An 18,421-nucleotide genomic window follows, 5' to 3' on the forward strand; every position below is an offset into this window, starting at 1 on the left:
GGTACTATAGTCAGTTGGAAAAAATGACCTTTATAGTATTATTACTAGTGGTGTACGTTGCCATTCTCTTTACAAAGGATTGATTGGCCAAAAAGGCTGAGGAGTATTTGTGAGATTTAGAGAGCATACAGATAAGCTATCTGAATAGAAAAACATTACAAAGGAAAAGAATTCAAGTGAGATTGATCATATGAGAGCAATTAAAAAAAATAGTACCTCAAGCACATGCAGAGTAAATTTGTAATACATATTTAGGGGAATATTAGAAGAAGGAAATAAAATAATATTACATAATCTTATTTACACTCAAAGGGGTTTGAGCCCTGAACTTCAAGTGGCTTGTTGCTTTCAGTTTCTTACAAGGATATTAATGTTTATTTTTAAGCATAGTTTGTGAAATTTACTTTGTAATTCTCCAGAAATAACAGATGTGTTGCATATCTATTTATACAAACAGAACAAATGAATCTCTGAAAGCACAGAAACCATATGAATCACTAAACAACATTAAATATTAGAGTAAAATCAAGGTGTTGGTAAAATCATTTGCAGCACTCAAACTGAAGTTGCTAAAGGCAAGTTCTGTGTATTAATATACTTCCTGTAGTCTTTGGCAGAATGCTGCTAGTGAAGGAAGGATACAAAAAGTTACTGTGGCTGGAGAGAAAGAGCAGGAAAAGATTGTGGACTTTAAGGGCGGTTCCTTGCCTGAGGACAAACACAGAGCAAATATGGACACCCTGTCAAATACCCTGTGGTAATCACACTGTTGCATTTAAGTTTTTGCTATTTTTATTTTTTTAAGAAATAAACTTATGAAAAGTTGGGTGTACTACCCAAGAAGTTAGTGTTATATGCGTGTGGTGGGATTCTTCTTTGGTAAATTTCATCAGCATAGAAGTTTAAAATGTAACTTAATTTAGCTATGTGCAGTTAGCTTTCTGGCTATTGCTATTAAAAAAGCATCGGTAAAATTATTTGACATGGTGGACTATATACTTGGAACTCTCTGTTCTGCCAGTGTCATCATGTAGAACAGTAAGGAGAACTATCTTGATAGAAAGTTGGGAGTTGTTTTCTGTGTTCATACTGATACTTATTTTAAAAAATTATTTTATTTTTGAGTGCCTCAGTAATGGTTAGAAATACATTTGTGGAAAAGAATAGACTAATTTTTTTTTCTCAAAATAATATAGTTTGGTTTATAAAGTTTTAAAAACTATATTAAAAGAAGAAATTCTGTATATGAGAAAATGTTCGTATTCCTTGGCATATAAATTTGCTAGTGAGTTTTGCCTTTTTTGTGGCTATTCTATAGCACCCATTTAAACAAGTGAGTGGAAATTATTGCTTATACTGCTTTTATTCTTTTCCTCCCCAAATCCATCATTTATATTAGTGAATTTAGTGTTAGGCCTGGATAAAAGAGGGATTACAGAGAGGGAGAGAATTCAAACTAGAGTTGTAGTTTCAAACTTTTCCATGTGTTAATGTGCCTTTTCCTCCCCTGCTTTTACACAGGGCACAATGATTTTACATGTCTTCACTCATTTGTTCTTTGCCTGGTCCTGCTAGTTGAGTTTGGGTCTCTTGCTCCAACCATTGATCAAAAACGATGATTAAAAAAAATACTTCCCCTGTTTCAACCTCCCTATATAAGTTTCAGTTTATGTTGTGGACTCTTAACATTCTCTGTTCTATGGGTTAAACAACATAGTACAGAGAATGAATTGCTTTGTATCAGGCACTGTCCTAAGTACTTTACAGGCATTCTCATTTATGTTTTCCAATAACTCTTTGGGGTAATAACTATTATTCTCATTTTACAGATGTGCAAGTAAAGTAACTTCTCAGCGTCTTTTGTCTTCTGCTCCTTCCTCCCTTTTCCTTAAAATCTAGTTCTGGGCGCGTTTTGAAAGAGACATTGGCAAACTGAAATGCATCCAGAAGATGACCACAGATGGTACTGAGTCTGGAAATCATGCTATTTGAGGAAATGGTTGTAGGGGCTGCAGATTTTCAATAGCTTACATTATGGAGTGTGTGTGTGTGTAAAATCTGACTAATTTCTTGTAACTCTGAAGTGCAGAACTAGGAACAAGGAGTCGAGAGATCAGGATGACAAAAGATGTTTTCTAGTTCGAGCAAATCCAGAATGGAGGGAACTGTTGTTGTTGTCTTCAAGAAGTGTTAAAGTAAAATAATTGGTAGACCTTTATGTAATATATTTTTTTCCTTAAAATTTTTCTTTAATATTTCTTGCTGCTTATAATATTACATGGCAAATAAAACATCTGGAAAGGCTTTTCTTGTCTGAAGTGTGCCAATTTGCAACTTCTGATTTAATTGTTCTAGGTTTTATTTCTTAATCGGACTGAATTTTGAGTTTTGAGGCCAAATTATTTTCGCTCTCAACAGAACTGCTTTCACTGAGGTGTAATGAGAGTCACTATTCACTTAGTAATATGTCCAATTTTAATCTTTTAAAAATCTACCATCATTTATCAAGCACCTGCTTCATCACTGGCATGATGCTAGGTGCTGAGGGTGTGAAGAGGTTGAATGCTGTGCGTGCATGCGTGCATGCGTGCGTGTGTGTGTTCAGGAGGTTGGTATGTTAACTGGTTAGCGCTGGAATGTTATCAAGTACTACAGGGAGTAATGTGAGAGGAAGTTGAGGAACAGATAGGAACTATGTCATATAAGAGCCTTATAGGAAATAGCTTGATGAAATAGACTGCATTTATTGTAGAGATATTATTGTGGGTATTGCCTATTACATCATTAACAGACCATTTGTTATATGAAAGCTATGAACATCTTTGTTTACCCTATGCTTTCTGCTTGGAACAATGCAGTTCTTATCACTAATAACTTTTTATTTTTGCTCTGACTGCCTAGAAATTCAGTCTGAGAAACTGTAGCCTATATATCTATATTCTAACTTTTTACCTGGTCTTGGTCTATTATTATGTTTAATTTTCTCTGATTCTCCTTTTTGTACATATTTGTGTAAGACATATATTATTGTATTATACATAATCTGAGAAGTCATTTTAGATTCTTTGTAGAATGAAACTGACCACCAATAAATAAATATCTAAGGCTGTAAAGCAAATCAGAAGTTTATTAGAAGTCTTAAAGGATTTGAATCTGCGAGACACAGATTCAGGGAAAAACCTGAAATATACTCTGGGGAAGACAAAGAGAGCAAGAGCTTATAAAGGCAAAAATCATAAGTTGTAACAAAAGAAACTTGTCTTATTGGCTGTTGAACATGGTGTGATGACTAGTTCAAAAAAGGTTGTTAAGGTCCAGGTGGTGGTACTCTAGGGTAAGCAAGTTCCAGGATGTGCTTCTATGGCAAGCATGAAAGTACAAGAGTTAAAACTTCATTTGAGTTCTCTATGCAAATGAAGGATACTAGTTGGTGAAGTGGGTTGGCTTCTTTCAAGATGAAGTGTGCAGATGGTCTGTTTGCTATGGCGAGGAGGAAGTAGAGCTCAAGATGTTCAGAGGTGGAATAAGCATAAGGCAAACCTCTTTGTGACCTAAAAGCTTCATTTCAGTTCCCTTGACATAAATGACTATATCATGGCAATTTCCATTCACAAATCTAAGGTAATAAACTTTACTTTTTGCTGATTAGTACGGCATAGGCTTATAAAGAATATAATTGCATTGGAGTATCTGAATCTTCCAAAGTATGAGCAATTTACCATTTATGAATCTAGATGTTTTATTTACTTTTTGGGAACTCAGAATCATTTGTTAATCTGAACCTCTTGTCTTCAATTCTGGAAAAAATTTCACTCATTATTTCTGCAAATATTTCTTCAATATTTTTTCTATCCATTTATTCTAAAACTTATTATTGTCATAAATTGGATCCTTTCAGTCTGTCTCTCATGTCTCTTAGTTGCTCTTTTACATTTTTTATTCTTTGTTCTGTGTGCTGCATTCTAGATAAATTATCCAGTTTGAACTTCCAGTTCACCAGTTCTGTGTTCAACTGTGTCTATTTGAGGATTTTATCCTATCTGTTGCTCTCTACAGACCATATTTTTTATTTCTAGGATTTTTTATTAGTTCTTTAAAGATATATATTTGTCATATAATATATGTATATGTGTGTGTGTCACCAGTTTTTGTTTCAGTTCTGAGTGCTTTCATAATTTCTTATTCTTTTAGAAGTGGAAATGATTTTTAAGTTTATCTCTTTGGGTGCTTATTTTGAAGTCTTTGTTGGACTGTTCTATATAATTAATTTCATCTCAAGCACATTTGTGTTCCAGTCATTGATCTTGTTAATAGTGTAAAAAGTGATGACGCTTTAAACCAAAAATACATAAAGAAATCTAATGGTTTAGTTCTGCTTGTATGTTTTCATGACAGCTTATTTTTAAAGAGGAAATTATTTCTTCATTTATTTCTTTGGATACCTCAAATATACTTAAGTTGAAGTTCTCATAAGACTTTTAAATGATTTTATTTGAAGTAATTTTGTGTTCAACTGTTGGAATATTGGTTTAAAGTCCCATTTGAGAAGAGATTGTTGATATTACTCTTTCTTTTTGTGCTCATCCTTCTCTGTCTAGTTGTTTTATACTTGTCTTCTTTCAGCTTTTAAGTCTCCAGTCTAGAGCCAGGTCTTATAATGATGGTTCACAGCTCTTGAACATAGTGATATTGAGGATATGGCAGATCTAGCCACTGAACTAGTGGAGAAAATGTGGTTGTTTTTGATTTAATTCAAGACTGTGTCTGTCTTTTTTTTTTTTGCTTCTATTTGTCAGCAGTTCTATGTAACCTCTTGTCCTGGCAGCTGTTCATAGCATTTTTTCAGCTTCTCTTTGTGAACACAGGAATCCCACACTAGCCTCTGGTTTCAAGCTATGAACCTGGCTCCTGATCCCTGTCCCACTTAGTGCCCTTTAAATTGACTTGACTTTATGTAGGAACCAAACTATCCATTGCCTTTTTATTTTATTGTGGTAAAATACACATAATAAAATTTACCGTTTTAAACCATTTTTAAATACACAGTTCATTCGTATTAAATACATTCACATTGTTGTACAGCTATCACCACCATTCACCCCTATAATTCTTTTTATCTTGTAAAACTGAAATTCTACACCCATTTATACAATAGTTCCCCATTCTCCCTTCCCCCTGCCCCTGATAACCACCATTGTACTTACTATCTTTATCATTTTGACTACTTGATGTACCTCATATAAGTGGATTCATACAATATTTGTCTCTCTGTGACTGGCTTATTTCACTAAGCATAATGTTTTCAAATTTCATCCACATTGTAACATATGAAGAATTTCCTTTTTAAGGCTGAATAATATTTCATTGTATATATATATACCACATTTCGCTTATCCATTTATCCATCGGTGGGCATTTGGGTTGCTTCTATGTTTTAGCCATTATGAATAATGCTGCTGTGAACATTGGTGTACAAATACACTGAGAGCCTACTTCCAATTTTTTTGAGAACCTATAAGTGGAACTACTGGATCATGTGGTAATTTTTTGAAGTACTGCCATACTGTTTTCCACAGTGGCTATACCATTTTACATTTCTACTGAATAGGATACAGGGGTTCCAGTTTTTCCACATCCTTGCCGACACGTGTTGTTTTCTGTTTTTTTGATAGTAGCCATCCTAATAGGTGTGAGGTGGTATCTCATTGTAGTTTTGATTTGCATTTCCCTAATTATTAGTGATGTTGACCATCTTTTCATGTGCTTTTAGACATTCATATATCTTCTTTGGAGAAATGTCTGTTCAAGGTCTTTGCCCATTTTTTAACCATTTTTTTTGTTGTTGTCATTGAGTTTTAGGAGTTCTCTAAGTAGTCTGGATGTTAATCGTTTAACATATATGTGATTTGCAAATGTTTTCTCGCATTCTGTTAGTTACCTTTTTATTTTGTTCATTGTGTATTTTGATGCACAAAATGTAAAAAATTTTATCACATCTATTTTTTCTATTGATACCTATTCTTTTGATGTCATAGCGAAGAAATCATTGCCAAATTCAATGTCATGAAGATTTTGTCCTATGTTTTTGTCTAAGAGCTTTATTGTTTTTGGTTTTACATGTAGGTTTTTGATCCATTTTTGAGTTAATTTTTTTGTATAGGGTGTTAGGTAAGGGTCCAACTTTATTCTTTTGCATGTGGATACCCAGATTTCTCTTGTTGAAAAGGCTGTCCTTTCTTCATTGAATGGTCTTGGCACCTTTGTCAAAAATAATTTGATCATATGTGTAAGAGTTTATATCTGTACTCTCCGTTCTAATCAGTTGGTTTATATGTCCATCTTTATGTTAATACCACTTTGTTTTGATCATTGTAACTTTGTAGTAAGTTTTAAAATCAGGAAGTATGAGTTATTCAGTTTTCTTTTTATTCAAGATTGGTTTGTCTATTCAGGGTGCCTTGAGATTTCCTTGAATTTTAGATTTGGTTTTTCTATTTTTGCAAAAAACATAATTGAGATTTTGAAACTGTATATCACTTTGTAGTTTTCAGATTGTCCATTGTTAATTTTAGAAATGCATTTGATTTTTTTGTATGTTGACTTTGTATCTTGCTACTTTACTGAATTCATTTATTCTAATAGTACTTTGTGGAATGTTTAGGGGTTTTTTTTGTTTGTTTTTTTTTACATATAAAATCATATAGTCTGCAAACAGATAATTTTACTTCTTCCTTTCTAACTTGGATGCCTTTTATTTCTTTTTATTACTCTGGCTAGAACTTCCAATACTTTATTGAATAGAAATGGTAAAAGCAGGCTTCCTTGCTTTGTTTCTGATTTTAGAGGAAAAGCTTTTAGTCTTTCACCATTGAGTATGATGTACACTCTAGGTTTTCCATATGTGGCTTTTATTATGTGGACATACATTATTCATTCTATTAGTTTGTTGGATTTTTTTTTTTTTATTATGAAAGGTTGTTGTTGGATTTTGTCATGCTTTCACTGCATCAGGTGAGGTGATCACATGTTTTTTTCCCTTTAGTTTGTGTTGATGTGGAGTGTAATGTTGATCAGTTTTCATGCGTTGAACCACCTGTGCAATCCAGGTCCTCACTTGGTCATGATATATAATCTTTGTAATGTGCTGCTGTTTGCTAGTATTTTGTTGAAAAGTTTGCATTGGTGTTCATAAGGGATATTGGTTTGTAGTTTTCTTTCTTGTAGTGTCTTTGTCTGGCTTTGGTATGAGGGTAATGCTGGCCTCATAGAGTTAGGAAGTATTCCCTCCCTTAAATTTTTTGGAAAAGTTCAAGGATTGGTATTGGTTCTTTATTTTTAATTTTTAATTTTTTTTTGGTGTTTTAAAAATATTTTATTACAGTTAGAAAAAGAAAACATTTTAGATCTTTAAATATAGTTAATAAAGCATCTAAGAGATGAGGGTTCGTAGATGATAGTCCAGCCTGTATTTCTCTAAAGTTAATTCTGAAACTTCAGGAATAAAATTTTGGGTAAAATTATCTACCAGTGCAGACCAGTTACTCATCTATAGTGTCATGAACAATACTATTTTCTGGACAAAAAGGAAGCTCCAGTTCTTCCAAAGACAGCATAACACAGCTCCTTTCTCAGGAGAAAGGAAGGAGGAGGGCCTCTGCTTTTTCTTGGTGGGTTTCCAGCTGCTGCTGTTTAACCCATTCATGTTGCTGCTTCCCAGCTCACTATTCCATCTATAACAAAAGACTGATGATGCATCTCACTCAGCAGGCTGTGGTGATCATCCACTGAAGTAAACCTCATAAGTGCTAGAACAGAGCCTGACACGTAATAAATGTTCAGTAAATGCCAGCCAGTCTTGTCAATGTTGTTTAATCTAGAGTAAAGCTTCTGAAACGGGAGTTACCAAGTCCTTCAAAATAGTAATGATGGTCTCACATAGTAATTTCTTTTTTTTCTGACTTTATAATAATGTTTTATATACCAGGTTGTTATAGCTAATTAATCACTTTTATACCTTAAAATGAACACCAAATTAATGACACTCCATATTTTTAAACAAAATGATATTAGCACAACATTATTTTCTGGTTAAAGACCTTACTGGAGTCTAGATATGTTTGCATACCATATCTGTAATTGCAGGCGTCACTGTATTCAATACTTGTATTGAAACATAATATTAGGCAGGTAATTTAATTATTAGTTTGATTGCTTTTAATCTGGCTCATCAGCCTTCTACCTCAGCATATATCATAATTTGCATTCTTGTGGCAAACTTTAAGTAAAATGATCAAAAGCTTAATATATTTCCCAAGCACAGTATTGGTTCTTTAAATGTTTAGTAGAATTCACCAGTGATGCCATCAGGTCCAGGGCTTTTCTTGGTTAGGTGATTTTTAATTACAATTCAGTATCCTTACTAATTATAGATCTATTTACATTGTCTATTTCTCTGTGATTTATTCTTAGTAGGTTTTGTGTTTCTAGGAATTTGACTATTTTTTTAGGTTATCAAATTTGTTGGCATACAGTTGTTCATTTCACTCTCTTATTAATTCATTTTATTTCTGTAGAATTGGTAATAATGTCCCCACCTTAATTTCTATTTTAGTAATAAGAGTCTATTCTATTATTCTCTTAGCCCATCTAGCTTAAATTTTGTCAATTTTTAAAAATCTTTTTGAAGAACCAACTTCTGGTTTCATTGGTTTTCTCTATTGTTTTTCTCTTCTCTTTCTTGTATCCCTACTCTAATCTTTATTTTCTTCCTTCTGCTTGCTTTAGGTTTAGTTTGTTCTCCTTTTTCTAATTTCTTATGTTAAAGTTAGATTGAGATCTCTCTTGTTTTTAATAGTAATCATTTATAGCTATAAATTTCTCACTTAATACCACTTTTACTGTGTCACATAATTTTTCATTTTCATTCATCTCTAAGTATTTTCTAATTTCCTTTGTGATTTCTTCTTTAACTCATTTTTTGTAAAAGTGTATTGTTTACACAATTTTGTTCATTTTTCTGTTTTACATTTTTACTGATTTCTAACTTCTTCCTATTGTGGTCAGAGAAGATACTTTGTATGGTATCTTTTTAAATCTGTTGAGACTTAATATGTGGCCTAACATATGGTTTATCTTGGAAAATGTCCCAACTGCACTTGAGAAGAATGTGTGTTCTTTTGTTGGGTAGAGTGTTCCATATATGTTTGATAGATCTCATTAGTTTTTTTATATTAAGACTTCTGTGTCCTTACTTATCTTCTGTCTGGTTGTTCTGTCCATTATTGTGAGTGGGAATTGATCTTTACTTGTCTTGTTGATTATAGCTATTCCAACAGGTGTCTCATTGTGGTTTCGATTTGCATTTCCCTAATAGCTAGCGATGTCGAGCATCTTTTCATTTATCTGTTGGCCATTTGTATGTCCTCTAGGGAGAAGTGTCTGTTCAGGTCCTCTGCCCATTTTTTGATTGGATCGTTTGTTTTTTTGTTGTTATTGAGTTGCATGAGTTCTTTGTATATTTTGGATATTAGGCCCTTATAGGAGGTGTTGTTTGCAAATATATTTCCCCATTCGGATGATTGTCTCTTTACCTTGTTGACAGTTTCTTTCGCTGAGCAGAAACTTTTTAGTTTGATGTAGTCCCATTCATTTATTTTTGTTTTTACTTCCCTTGCCTTTGAGGTCAAATTCATAAAATCTTCTTTAAGTCCAAGGTCCTTGAGTTCAGTTCCTATGTTTTCTTCTAGGCATTTTATTGTTTCAGGTCTTATATTAAGGTCCTTAATCCCTTTTGAGTTAATTTTGGTGTGTGGTGATAGACAGCAGTCTAGTTTCATTCTTTCGCAGGTGGCTCTCCAGTTTTCCCAGCACCATTTATTGAAGAGGCTTTCCTTTCTCTACTGCATGTTTTTGGCTTTTTTTGTCGAAAATTATTTGCCCATATAAATATGGGTTTATTTCTGGACTCTCAATTCTGTTCCACTAGTCTGTGTGTCTGTTTTGCTGCCAATACCATGCTGTTTTGATTGCTGTCACTTTGTAGTATAATTTGAAGTCAGGCAGAGTGATGCCTCCAGCCTTGTTCTTTTTTTCTCAGGATGGCTTTGGCAATTCGGGGTCTTTTCTGCTTCCATACAAATCTGATGTTTTTTTGTTCTATTTCTTTAAAAAATGCCAATGAGATTTTGATGAGGATTGCATTAAATCTGTATAATGCTTTAGATAATAAGGTTGTTTTAACTATGTTGATTCTTCCAATCCAAGAACACGGAATATCTTTCCATTTCTTTCCATTTCTCTGTATCTTCTTTGATTTCTTTTAATAGGGTCTGGTAGTTGTCATTATATAGGTTCTTCACTTGTTTTGTTAGATTTATTAGTAGGTATTTTATTCTTTTTGTTGCAATTGTAAAATAAATTATGTTTTCCACTTTTTTTTCCTGTCACTTCATTATTAGAGTATAGGAACACAATGGATTTTTGAATGCTGATTTTGTATCCGGAAGCTTTACTGTATTTGCTTATCGTTTCTAGTAGTATTCTTGTGGAGTCTTTAGGGTTTTCTATATAGAGAATCATGCTATCCGCAAATAGTGACAGTTTGACTTCTTCCTTTCCTATTTGGATGCCTTTTATATCTTTCTCTTACCTGATTGCACTCGCTAGGACCTCCAATGTTATATTGAATAACAGAGGTGATAGTGGACAGCCTTGCCTTGTTCCTGATCTTAGAGGGAAGGTTTTGAGTTTTTCACCATTAACTGTAATGTTGGCTGAGGGTTTGTCATAGATGGCCTTTATTATGTTAAGGTACTTTCCTTCTGTACTGATTTTTTTTAAGTGTTTTGATCATAAATGGATGCTGTATCTTGTCGAAGGCTTTTTCTGCATCAGTGGATATGATCATATGATTCTTATTTTTTAATTTGTTTATGTGGTGTATCACATTAATCAATTTGCATATGTTGAACCATCCCTGTGCCTCTGGGATAAAGGCACTTGATCGTTGTGTATAATCTTTTTAATATGTTGCTATATTTAGTTTGCTAGTATTTTATTTAGGATTTTTGCATCTGTGTTTATGGGAGATACCGGCCTGTAGTTTTCTTTTTTTGTGTTATCTTTACCAGGTTTTGGTATCAAGGTAATATTGGCCTCATAAAATGAGTTGGGAGATATTGCCTCCTCTTCGATTTTTTTGGAAGAGTTTGAGGAGAATAGATACTAAATCTTCTTTAAATGTTTGGTAGAATTCATTGGTAAAGCTGTCTGGTCCTGGACTTTTACTTTTTTGGTATGTTTTTGATGATTATTTCAATTTGCATACTGCTGATTGTTCTATTTAGACTTTCCAGATCTTCTTGATTCAGTCTAGGAAGGTTGTCTTTTTCTAAGTACCGGTCAGTTTCTTCTAGGTTATTAAATTTGGTGTTATATACTTTTTCATAATATTGTATGATCTTTTGTATTTCTGTGGTGTCTGTCGTAATTTTCCCTCTTTCATCTTTGATTTTGTTTATTTGTGTTCTTTCTCTTTTTTCTTTAGTGAATCTAGCCACGGTTTGTCAATTTTATTAACCTTCTCAAAGAACCAGCTCTTTGTTGCATTTATTTTTTCTATTGTTTTTTTGTTTTCAGTTTCATTTATTTCTGCTCTAATTTTGATTATTTCTTTCTTTCTGCTGACTTTAGGCTTCATTTGTTCTTCTTTTTCTAGGTTTTTAAGATGAAGTGTTGGGTTGTTTATTTGGGCTTGTTCTTGTTTTTGGAGATAGGCCTGTAATATGAACTTTCCTCTTATGACTGCTTTTGCCGTGTCCCAAAAGTTTTGATATGTTTTACTGTCATTATCATTTGTTTCTATGTATCTCTTGATCTCTCTTTTTATTTCTTCTCTGACCTAGTTATTCTTTAGTAGCATGTTATTTAATCTCCATGTATTTGTGGTTCTACCCGCTTTCTTTTTGCAGTTGATCTCTAGTTTCAAAGCATTATGATCAGAAAATATGGTTGATATGATTTCAACCCTCTTATATTTGTTGAGGCCTTCTCTGTGTCCCAGTCAGTGGATGATTCTTGAGAATGTTCCATGTGCACTAGAGAAGAATGTATAAGCAGCTGCTTTGGGATGGAAGGCTCTGTAAATGTCAATTATGTCCAGTTGGTCTAATGTGTTATTTTAGAGCATTGTTTCCATATTGATTTTCTGTCTGAATGATCTGTCCATATCTGACAGTGGGGTATTTAGGTCCCTTACTATGATAGTGTTTTTTTGGTCTGTTTCTCCCTTTAGTTCTGTTAGTAATCGCTTTACATATTTCAAGGCTCACTGATTGGGAGCATAAGTGTTATGTCTTCTTGGTGCATAATGCTCTTTATCATTAGGAAGTATCCCTCAGTATCTTTCTTTACCTTTTTTATTTTGAAGTCTGTTTCATCCGATGTTAGTGCCACGACTCCCACTTTCTTTGAATGCCATTTGCTTGAAATATCATTTTCTACTCTTTCCCTTTGAGTCTGTGTTTGTCTGTGTCTCCTGGAGGCAGCATATGGTTGGGTTTTGATTTTTTGATTCATTCTGCAATTCTGTACCTTTTTATTGGTGAGTTCAGTCCATTAATATTTAGGATGATTATTGAAATATGAGATCTTCCTATAGCCATTTTATCTTTTGCTTTCTGGTAGCTCAGTGTTTCCATTGCTTCCTTGTTCTTGTGTTTCTGTTTTCTTTATTTTGGTTGGCTTGTGTGGATTTTCCCTCTGGTCCTTCTTGTTTTATGTTACATACTTCAGTTCTGAATCTTTGACATGTGGTTACCATTACGAATATGTAAAGGATAGTTATATATATATATACAGTTGTCCATTTTCTTCTGCACGTGCCTTATGTTTATTCTCTTTTGCAAATTCGGATCTTTGAATTTCCCCCTTTTCAGTCAATGGTGTCTCAGTTTGTCCCTATGCATGCTGAACGTTCATTACTATCTTGCTATAGCAAATCTCTTCTTGTTGTTTAAGCTTATAATGCCCTGTTCTTAGTAAGAGTTGTACTCCTCTGCTTCTATCAGCCTGCTAGTCACCTTACTCCTAATTATTATTTTTTTTGTCATGTTGTTTTAAGGGAGCTGACCCCTTTCAGTATTTCCTGTAGTGCAGGCCTTGTGATAGAGAATTCCCTCAATTTTTGTATGTCTGGAAAGGTCTTAATTTCTCCTTCATATCTAAAGGAGAGTTTAGCTGGATACATAATTCTAGGCTGGTAGTTCCTTTCACTTAATATTTTGAATATTTGATTCCACTCCTTTCTGGCTTGTAAAGTTTGCTCTGAGAAGTAAGACGGTAATCTAATGGGTTTTCCTTTATAAGTTACCATTTTCTTCTCCCTGGCAGCCCTGAGAATTCTGTCTTTGTCATTGATTTTTGATAATTTTAATACAATGTGTCTTGGTGAAGGCCTTTTTGGGTTGAGATAATTGGGTGTTCTTTTGACTTCTTGAATTCCAAGCTCCAGCTCATTCCTTAGATTTGGGAAATTCTCATCCACTATTTGTCTGAAAATGCTTTCTAGTCCCTGCTCCTTTTCCTTGCCCATTATTCTTATGTTTCCTCTCCTGATGATATCAGCTAGTTCTTGAATTTCTTTTTTATTATTTTTCATTCTTTGGTTTCTCTCTTCTTCCTTCTTATTTATTTCTAGATTTCTGTCTTCGATATCACTTATCCTTTCCTCTATTTGGTAGACTCTATTTCTCAAGCTTGCTATTTCATTTTTCAACTCTTGAAGTGTGTTTTTTTATCTCCAGAAGGTCTATTCATTTCTTTTTGTGAGTTTCAGTCTCCTCGTTCTCGTATAGTTGTTTTTTCAATTCTCGAAATTATTGATATGACTCATTTCAGAACTCACTGTGTTTTTTCAGAAGTACCATTCCGAATTCTCTGTTATTTAAGTCACATATTTCTATGTCTGTAAACTTATTCTCTGGAGATTTTTCTCTTTCTTTCTGAGATGCCTTGTCACCTTGGTTGTTCATGGTGTTTCTCCTCCTGGGCATTAATGGAAGTATATTCTGCTTCCCCCCGCGCCCCCCCACCCCAGAAGATTTATTATATAAAGGTCTCTCTAGCCTGTTGCAAAGAAGGCAGCCTAGAATAATGTATCTAGCTAAACTCTCCTACTGGAAACCAAAAGAAAAGCCTCTTGGATTCTTGCTTTATATAAAGCCTTAATAATGCCTTTTTTTTTTTCTTATAGATGTTTAATCACGCTTGCTACTCTCAGTCTCAGTACCTGTCAGTTTTAGCAACAGTTTCGGTAGCATTTGCTCAGATTCCACTGGGGTTCTGTGGTGTTCGATCTCGTAGGTTATGGGTGGAGGGGCCCTCCGGGATAGGGGATGGGGGCTGTGTCTCAGCTTTGGTTTCGTAGCTGCGGTTGGTAAAAACCAACTGTTGTTTCTCTGCCATCCCCACTTCTCTGCTTTCTGCCGTGATGCCTGGGCCCTATCATCAGCTGTGTGGAGCTCACAACTCTCCTAGGCAGGGCTGTTTGGGGAACCTGCTGCATCTTCTCCCTCCCACCCCCTTTCTACAGGGAGCTCTCACTGTGAGAGGCAGCTTCTTTGTCTCTCCAAGTCCACCGCCCAACACCTAGGGTTCTGACCTGTGGTATCTCTTATGCACAGATCTCATGCTCAGATGTGCTGGTGTTCAGTTTGGGTGTTTTGGGGTGTTTTGTTGAGTTTTAGATGTTCAGCTTATTGTTGTTTCAAGGGGACAGATCTGCAGATATCTTTCACTCTGTCATGTTTGTGACATCACTCAACTAGTTGTAATTTTGACGTGGTTTTGGGAGGATTGAGCTCAGCATTTACCTATATCGCCATCTTGGTTGGATTCCTACTTGTCTGTAACATTTATCTGTAAAGTAATTACTGATACAGAAGGTCTTATTCTGTCATTGTGCTCTTTGTTTTCTATATGCCTTATAGCTTTCTTTTCTTTTATTTCCTTCATTACTCTTTTGTGTTCAGTCGAATTTTTGTATTAAAATGTTTAAATTACTTTATAATTTCATTGTATATATATTCTATAGCTATTTCTTTGCAGCTCACAAGTAATTACATTTAATATCCTGAAGTTATAAAACTAATTTGAATTTATACCTGCATAACTTTAATAACATAGAAAAATTTTGCTCTTTGAAGGCTCCATTCCCACCTCTCTATGTTGATGTCCCAAAATGACATCTTTATACATCGTGTGCCCCCAAACATAAAACTAGTAATTGTTTTAAATGTGTTAATCTTTTAAATTATGTTGAAAACAAGACTCGGAGTTACAAACCAAAGTTACAGTATTATTTGCTTTTACATTAATAATTTATTTTTCTTTAAATATATTACTCTCTTAAATTATGCATAAAACAAAAAGTTTAGTTATCTTTATTGAGATCTTTATGTCTCCTTAAGGCTTTAAGTTGGTGTCTAGTGTCCTTTTCTTTCATCCTTTTGGACTCCCACAAACATTTCTTCCAGGGAAATTTTAGTGTTTACAAACTCGCTCAGCTTTTGTTTACCTGGGAATTTTTTAGTTTCTTCCTCATTTTTGAAGGACAGTTTTGCTGGATATAGAATTCTTGGTTGATGGTATTTTTTTGCTTTTTAGGTTTTTTTGTTTGTTTGTTTTTTAGCAATTTGAATATATGTACCCACTGTTTTCTAGCCTCCAAAGTTTCTGATAAGAAACTTGTTATCTTATTGAAGATTGCTTATATATGACAGTTCACTTTTATTGTTTTCAAGATTCTCTCTTTACCTTTGTTTTTGACGGTTCGATGATAACATATCTCGCTCTGAATCTCTTTGAATTCATCCTACTTGGAATTCATTGAGTTTCTTAGATATTTATGTCATTTATCAAATTTGGGAGGCTTTTAGGCATTCCTTCTTTGTAATATCTCTCTGCCTCTTTCTTTTTCTTCTAAGACTCCCACAGTGCATATGTTGATTCACTTCATAGCATCACACAGGTTTTTAGATTCTATTTGCTTTTCATCAATATTTTTTTTTCTCATCCTCAAGCTCAATAATTTCCATTGCCTTATCTTCAGATTCACTGATATTTTTGCCTGTCCAAATTTGCTATTGAATTCCTCTGGTGACATTTTCATTTCACTTGACTTTTCAGCTTTCGAATTTTTTTGGCAGGGGGAGGGGTTCTTTTTATGTTTTCTATTTCTTATTGATATTTCCATTTGTTCATGTGTTATTTTGACTTTATCCACATCTTTTCTTTAGTTCTTTGAGAATCTGTAAGACAGTTTAGTTCTTTGGGAATCTGTAAGACAAATTATCTGTTATAAGGTCTTTTTCCAAGGACAGTTTTGATTTTTTTTCCTTTGAATAAGCCATACTTTCATGTTTCTTTGTGTGCCCTGTGATATTTTGTTGAACACTAGACATTTGAATTTAGTAATGTGTTAATTATGGAAATCAGATTTTCACCCTTCCTCAGGCAGGGTGTTCATTCATTCATTCATTCATTCATTCATTTATGTTGTGTGTCTGTGTGCTGAAGATCAACCTGAGGTGTAAACTTAAGACCTCTTCAGTTTTTTCTGAGCCTTTACTCTGCGCATTCATGGTAACTTTAAAAATTTTCCTATATATAGTTGTTGAATGTTCTGGTATTTATTAGCTAGTTTCTGAAAGTGAAAAAAGCAGAAAATAAAGGGGAAGGAAAAATCCTTTAAATTACCTGCAAGTCACTTCACCTGAATGAGGAGGGGCTTGCAACAGTAGGGGGAGCTGCAACAGCAATGGCTGCCTGCCTCTTTGTCTGCACCGCTGAGATCAGAAGTAGCATTCAGAACAAAGATCCCTGATATTTGGAGGACAGGGTCCTTTTTGCCCCACTGGGTTCCCACAAACTATGTGCAGGCTGCTCCAGGAACATGTATACAGCTACCTGTCTTGTGGCTGAGAGTCGAGTATGTATAACTGCTGTGGTAAGAGCTGAAATTGAAGTAAATTAACTGTGATTTATCCATCCAAGTCTCCATTTGGAAGTTGCAATCTTTCATCAGTCTTCAGAGTTCCAAAATAGTTATAGCACACAGATTCTGTCAGAGCAATTGTTGTTGAGGTTGGTAGACAGATTCCTGGTACCTCCTATTGCACCATTTTACCAGAATCCTCTTCCCATTGCCTTTTTTTTTTTTTTTTTTTTTTAGGTGATGCAACCCTTGGTTGACCTTACAGATTGCAAGGACCTTGTCAGCTTACGATCCCTTATTTTTTTATTTTTTAATGCCTACAGCACCTGGTCTTCCTAGGTGGTCTCCCATCCAAGTACTAACCAGGCCTGACACTGCTTAGCTTCCGAGATCAGACAGGATCAGGCTTGTTCAGGGTAGCATGGCTGTAGACCCAATTGCCTTCTTTTTAACCTATAGTCTTATGTGTTTTTGTCTTCAGCCCTCATCACAGCTTTACTTTTCTGATTCAGGGAGATAGTTACCTTATTTTAATGCACATCTTTATCTTACTGGTTTCCTCTTTTTATTTTTATTTTTAAATCTCATATATATTTTGAGTAGGGTAGGTGGACAGACAGTGCATCAAAACATGAATTTATTTAAAAAATTAATTTATTTGATTTTTTTTCACTCAAAGTCTTTCTTAGAGAGTCTTTATAGCTACCTCTCTTTGGCTTGGGCATTATTTGGTGTATTGTTGATTATTTCTCCTGGAATACACTGACAAATGTATTCATTGCTTCTGAGTAAGAGCACAAAAAGAACACAAACTGAGTAAAAACTTTTCTATCCTAGGTATTTTTCCACATTCTTGGTATTAGAAAGAATGAAATGAAATGATATAAGATGTCTTTAAATAAATCATGAGTTCTTCGGATATTATGTTTGAATTTGCCGGTGACAGACAATACTTAGAAATATGCAGCTATGAAGACATGGATAGTGCCTCCACTTCATGAATGACTAAATCTGGTACAATTAGACATTTGTTTAAAATTCTTTTTTGAAAAAGTATTATGCTAAGTGAAATAAGGTTTAACTTTATTTAACTAGTGGTTACATTTGCAGTTATTTAATGAATTTATCATAAAAGAAGTAACTTTTCAGTAACACAGACATAGAGATTAGGGCTAGGCTTCTAGTGGTGTTAGGTCATCTTTGAGATATATTTCACACAGTTTTCAAAAAGAAACTTTTAGTCTACCCTGAACAAGCTCAATCCTGTCTGATATCTCAGAAGCTAAGCAGGGTCAAGCCTGGTTAGTACTTGAATGGAAGACCACCTAGAAAGACCAAGTACTGTAGGCGTAAAAAAAAATTTAAAATAAAAGATTGTAAGCTGACAAGGTCTTTGCAATCTGTGAGGTCAACCAAGGGTCGCCTTGC

General features: G+C 34.2%; 1 protein-coding gene and 1 pseudogene across 2 annotated transcripts in view; one reads left to right on the forward strand and one right to left on the reverse strand.

The window, feature by feature from the left end:
- Positions 1-18,421, forward strand: part of FCHSD2 (FCH and double SH3 domains 2) — a 241,716-nt gene that overhangs the window by 68,217 nt on the left and 155,078 nt on the right. The gene's annotated exons all lie outside the window — the stretch shown is intronic.
- LOC111730413 lies at positions 17,308-17,426 on the reverse strand (annotated as a pseudogene).

The sequence above is a fragment of the Pteropus vampyrus genome, unplaced genomic scaffold (genome assembly GCF_000151845.1).
Source record: "Pteropus vampyrus isolate Shadow unplaced genomic scaffold, Pvam_2.0 Scaffold311, whole genome shotgun sequence".
Classification (NCBI taxonomy): Eukaryota; Metazoa; Chordata; class Mammalia; order Chiroptera; family Pteropodidae; genus Pteropus; species Pteropus vampyrus.